Source organism: Ascaphus truei, assembly GCF_040206685.1.
Source record: "Ascaphus truei isolate aAscTru1 chromosome 20 unlocalized genomic scaffold, aAscTru1.hap1 SUPER_20_unloc_5, whole genome shotgun sequence".
NCBI lineage: Eukaryota > Metazoa > Chordata > Amphibia > Anura > Ascaphidae > Ascaphus > Ascaphus truei.
Genome location: NW_027453861.1, coordinates 235,316 through 241,918, shown reverse-complemented (window position 1 = coordinate 241,918; position 6,603 = coordinate 235,316).

Below are 6,603 nucleotides of genomic sequence, written 5' to 3'. Positions count from 1 at the left end.
TGGAAAAGGCACTCGTTTCTCCCGAAGGTCCTGACGTCACGATTGTCCAGGTCCGGCAGTGATTATTCTCCTCCTCTAGCGCACTGGACAATCGGGACGTAACACTCGACGCGTTTCGTTGGCTCGGGGCCAACTTCCTCAGGGGGTGGCTCTGATCCTGACTACCTGCGCTAATATATCAGGCGCCCCCTTCCTATTGGTTGAGAGGGGAGCTGCTGTTGAAAGTGCAGTTGGCAGATTCGCTAAATTCACCAACTGCAAAATTATACAGAACAAAACCAGTCCCTGAATACGACCGGACATGAAATAAATAAATATATGAGGTGATTAATTAATAAAACTGATTCGTTCGTAGTTATTATTTAAACATTGAAGGCTACCCCGCATGTTATAAAATACCTTAAGTACGTGTGAAGTCAGATACATGGCTTGTTAAACCCAGAAGCAGATTCCTGAAAGCACATGGCTACACGTAATGTATAGCGCTGCGACAGACCGACGGCCGATCCTAACACATCTGCTGAAGGAACCGGCTGCTTCTTCTCAGAGGGTGAGTAGTGGTTAAAGATTTGTATTTATTTTATTTGTTGCTAATAACTCTTATTATTTTACTTCTGTTTATTGCTCAGGTGCTATTGGCCCTATCCACCACCGGGTGGCGGTGTTGCGTTACATTTCACCAGTGGGGCGGCGCCGATCAGTTTGTTTCCTTTCCCTGGTTTTGCCGTGTGACTGATCCCTGAAATAGGAGACCTGGTCTCCCGCGGCAGACAGACAGACAGACAGACAGACAGACAGACAATGAGGCACAGGGAGACATATGTATTCCTGTAGCTGTATCCCTAGGTTAAGGGGGGTACCCCAGCTAGTGCCAAGGTGACCCACAAACAGTATAGGGTTTGTGGGTGCCCCAACCGTATTTAAGGTTGGGGGGGAGACACTGAGAGTCCAAACTGAGTCACAGGGAAAGTGTGTGGGGGAATAAGGCAGCAGAAATAAAGAGACATTTTTCCTTTTCTGTTCCCTGTACCCCCAAGTCCTTCACCTAAAGTCCCACATCGCTGACGGGGATCCCCGAGACCCAGTGTGTATTCAAATATAGTTTTAATATGTTTAAACATTCGGAACCGATGCCCACACAGGCAGCCCGGGCAAACCCATAGGCGCCGGCATGTCTGCTGGACATCGGAGTTCAGAGCAGCCAGAGGAAGCCCAGAGGTGGGGACAGCATTTGGTCAGCGGGGAAAGGAGGAGTACCAGGTCCGGAGATCAGTGGCCGTCCCCCGGGATGCCACTTGTTCTGCCAGACCTGGTGGAGCCTGCCCCAGCGGGGGGCATTGGGATGGCTGGGGGGGTATGTGGCAGCTTGCGTATGTCCCGTGGCTGTTTCACATTTCCCACTGACCCGGCTTTTCTAGCCGGCTCGGCTCCGATTGGCTGCTCGGGAAAGTTCCCACGCGCTGATTGGCTGTCCACTCTGCTTCTATTGTATGAATGAAGCAGAGAATACAATAAGAAGCCGCGAGCCAATCAGATTGTGTGTTCCCCTTGAGTCTGCGCTGAAAGAGAGCGGGCGGCTTTTCAAAGTTGCTTTGTTTGTAATAGCAAAGCAACCGGCTTCTATTTCAGCCTGAAAATCCTGCCCGCCGGAGACTACGTCCCGACTTCTGCGCCCAAGTTCCCAGAATCGAACGTCGCGGCCGCGCTGGGATTTTGCGCCGATTTGGGTTCCAGGAGATTGGGAGTAACGCGCGGTCAGGAGGGACCAGGTTCTCAGGAGGGAACGTAGCGGGGGCGTGTGGGACTTTCTGCCGATTTGGGTTCCAGGAGATTCCGGGCTAAGTCCCGGTCAGGGTAAAACTCTCCCATAGCGTTCCCTGCACCTAGGAGAGACTAGTTTTCAACCCCAGCCCCAAAGTAAGTGTGTCTTTGTGTCTGTATTTTGTGTATCATTGTGTGTAAGCGAATTTATGCAGAATAAATGACTCTTTATTTCTCTTCCGTGTTTTGCACAATGAATGATCCCGGTAAAAAGGTGTAAATAACCCGCTCTCCCGTGACAGTTACGTAGAAATATTCTCGCTGTTGCCAGGTTATAAGGGCGCTGAGGGGAGGTCGGAGAGGTCACAGGACAAAGATAAGGACGTGAACAGGGACACTATCCCCAAATCATTCTGGAATTGGCTAGAGGCGTGTGCCATTTTGGCCACGATAATCATGGAGAAAGAGCCACGGAAGTGCCCGCCACTAATTCGCTATATGGGCCCCATTCGGGGGCTCACCAGATTTGTGGGGGGAGGGGATTGTGGATGCGTTGAGGCTTTTCGGTAACACGCATCAGTAAACAAGAAGATCGGGTGAGATTATAAGGATATGGATCTGTGGCTGACTCATAACGAGGCCTCGGAGGGCGGGTCCATTTGGGTCAGCGCCGGCGGTTTGCAAAGCTCAGGGTCTTCGGAGGGAGGTGAGCGGGGGGGTAGGGGTGCTGGCTTTATAATGACAGCACATGCAGGTTCAGCACGACTGACAATACCCCCACACCCCCCGAATATTAAAAAATACCCCCACACCCCCGAATAAATATAAAAAATACCCCAACACCCCCCGAATACATATTTAAAAAATACCCCCACACCCCACGAATATTAAAAAATACCCCCACCCCCCCCGAATAAATATTTAAAAAATACCCCCACACCCCCGAATTAATATTTAAAAAATACCCCCACACCCCCGAATAAATATTTTAAAAAAAAACCCCAGGCAGTCACCCACACACCCAGGGCGTAATCACTGAGCAGCGCGGTCTGATTCATCCATTGTGTGAATAAGAAAAACAGATAAGTAAACGTTTCTCGCTAAAAAATATTTCTCCGTGGTAGGTGCGCTATGGGTTCGGGGGGGGGGGGGTCCTGCTCCTTTCATTTGTCCTGGGCCCCATAATGTCTGTTGGCGGTCCTGGTTTGCCCAAACACACACAGGCACCAATACTTATTAACCCCGCGTGAGACACACAGTGTCAGCTTCATTGTAACGTCACGTAAGCAACTTATTACTTACAATTAGCGCCATTATCTGCGGGCGCGGCACCAGCAGCCATCAGTTTAGGTGGCATATAGGGGGGTACAAAAGTATTACCCAGTGGGGGCAAAGGGAATATAATGCCAATAACCCCTATACCCCAATCCCTGTGATATGCACATCGCCCGCTCATACTATTCCCAGGGACCTGTACCCCCGAGATTCAGTACGTTATACCGGGCGCCATATCTGAGAGCCCCCTGCTGTGTGCCCGCAGTGTGCTTAGTGTGTTACTGTATATATATATATATATATGTGCCTATTCAGCCCCACTTATTCTACTTATTACTTATAATAAAGTGTTTTACTAATCCAATATTCCTAGGCAATAAATGAGGGGGTTACTGGCCTAATCCGTTCCCCTAGCTCTTCCCGGTCCTGACTGCTAACTAATACTCCCAGCACCTGCAGCAACCCACTGCACTAACTGTACCTGCAGCAACGCACTGCAACCTGCTTGGTACCTGCAGCAAACGGCTGCACACACACTATGCCTTCTTGTCAGCACTCACAGCACTGACAGCCGTGACACTGACAAGGCTGCACCTCACACGCACCTAAGGGCAGGGTCCCTAACCTGGGGCCTTCTCTATGAACTTACCCACTAACCTAGTGGGGAGTGGGGCCTACCTGGGGCCTGGGGTTTCTCTGGCCTAGTACAGCAGAGCCCTGCAGCTGTGTACACTACCTTCCCCAATCTCTTCCTGGATCCAACTGACAAACACCCTGTCTGCACACAACATTGTATCTTCTTTGCTGCAGGAGAAGCTGCCAGCTCTATTGGCTTCAATGCTGCCTGTGACCAGGGTGAAAGTGCAGTCCCCAGAGGCTGCTGGGAATTGTAGTCCTTGGTACAGCTCTTTCCTATGGGGACCGCGTGCGCGATCTTTACTGCGCATGTGCGAAGCTGTAATGGCCGCCGCTATGCTTAACTGCACCTGTGCAACCTCCCAGAGCTCCTGCACACTGGCAATGGCCACCGCTACCCTGGCCAACCTCTGCGCATTGCGCTAACCTCGCGCCACAACCAAGATGGCGGTGCCCGTTGGGAGAAGTCGCTGTCCTCTTCCCCCACTGCCACAGGGGTAAGGCAGGTGGCAAAGGAAGATCAGGGGAACCGGGGGTGACCCCCTTACACCCAAATAAATCATTCACCCCTTGAATAACAGGATGAGAAGGTGGGCAAATAGGTGTAACATGACATAACCACCACAGCGTTTCAGGGGATAAATCACCCCTAGAAGTACTAATCGCCTGAGTATATACCATGTACTGTAATTATCTAATCAGGACAATTATTGGTGAAACGGGTATTCCACCCCACCCAATCGCTTATGTATATATATCGGGGGTGAGTAGAACATACAGCGTTACCCGGTGTGTGGTGCTTAACCTGTTGGCTCACAGGAGGGCTGAGCTTCCGCCACGGGGAACCTGGGGCACTTATATCTACTAATGAGTAACCACTTACGCGGTGCAGCGCCTCCACCTGCGATGGCTCCCACCAGAGGGGGAGTGGTTCCTCGCAGGACAATCACAATAATCACATACAACGTAATGTATACTAACTAATACTTTTACTAACACACCATACAAACACATCCCATCAGTACCGTAACAACAAATGTCCCGCTTCAGAGGAGACACTAATCACGACGTCTCTCAAGATGCTAACGCTTTAGGCGATACCTCCCACGGAATTATCCCACCCCGTGTCCAGTACTCTCAATGTCTCACCCTATCAAGTCATATGCAAATGCGTGTGTGACTGCGCAGTCACTATGTCTGATGATAGGCCTTGTTGGTGCACTTGATGTTAGATTATTACCTGCCGAGCACTCCAGTGCTCGGACCTGCAACGTGCTTCGCAAAGGATCGCTACGAGCTCCCACACGATATCCCGGGTCCACCCGCGTGGTGATCCGTCAGGGGCGATCCCACCCTGAATGCAGTCCAATGCCCGTAAGGGCAGACTTGAATCCCGTCTCTCTGTAGGAACGCAGCGTCCGCTGTGTCCCTAACTGCCAAATAGCTAATGGGGCAGGGTCCCTAACCTAGGGCCTGTCCCTACAAACTCAGCTACGGTGACTCAGGGCTATCTGGGGCCTAGGGGACTGCTGGCCTAGTGTAGGGAGTCACTGACTCCTGTACCCTACCTCCTTCTCCTAGCTGCTCCAGTCATCAACTAACAACGTGCTCCAGCCCGCGAAATGTATATACTTTGTTGCAAGCAGAAGCTCCTGCAACTCTATTGGCTCCCTGGCGTCATGGGGCCGCACCAGAGGCTCATGGGACTTGAAGTCCCCTTACAGAGCCCTCCTCTCATTGGCTAGGGCTTCGCGGGCTTTATTGGCTCTCTCCTGCGCATGCGCAAACTCCCTGGAGTCCTCCCGTCGCTCCTAGCCCTTGCGCATGCGCAACACACTTCTTAATGGCGGCGCCCTGCTCCGCGAACCGCAGGGACCGCAGCAACGCGACCGCTGCCTTAACATCGGCCCGATCGCGTCTCCGGCAACCGGCCTGCTCGCGTCCCCGGCAACCGGCCCGCTCGCGTCCCCGGCAACCGGCCCGATCGCGTTCCTGGCAACCGCCCGCGACTCTAGGTAACGCGCGGCTCGCGCACCAGTACCCCTCACTCCCTCGTCCTCGGCGGCCCTGCGCAGCGGAAGGAGGGGGGTCAGTATGGCAAGGGGGACCTGGCTACATCGGTAATAGATAGGTCAACTCACGGCTCAGAGTAATGAGATACCACTCGGGAAACAGCAGAATAGCGCCGTTGGTGCTTCTTGAGAATGCCGATACTCACAGCTGATTGACATGAATCGTCAGTGGGAGGTAAGTATCATGAGGTGAGGTCTGTGTGGACCCGTATCCACCCCACCCCCACTCGGCAGAACAAAGTGTGAAATAACACCATAAATCAGGTAGAACACATCTAAGTTTAACTTATGACCGCATGGTCCCCTATATCAGCGCTGATCATTAATATATCAGCGCTGATATGCTCGAGGGCATGCCTAACGAGATAGTGGGCTAATGAACGGCCCCTTGGGACAGAGAGATCCTGCAGTAAGGATTTTATTGGAGTTTCTTGTTCATACATTATGCCACAAACCATTGTGTTGTACACCAACTTTATTTTTTAACACAAAATACGATAATCGTACATTACATATTAGGAACTACCTACAACATTGAACGTTATTTACAAGACATACCAGACAAAGGGCCGGCGGGGGGGGGGGGGGAAGGGGTTGGGCGGTGGGGGAGGGGGTTTAGGGGCGAGGGGGAACCGGTGCGTCTTTTGCTTGGGTTTTGGTTCCTTTTTTTCAGTTCCTGTATCGTTTTGTTTTATGTTTCTCAGAGGGACCCTCACCCTATTCCCTGCTCTTTTCCTGCCCTCATGTAGTCGGGGCTGTCGTCAGTTTCAGGGCTACCTGTCCGTCGCTATGTGCTGTCGGATCTCTTACCTTCAAAGGAGAACGCATTTGCTGCTATCATTGAAGTATTGCGGCAGCA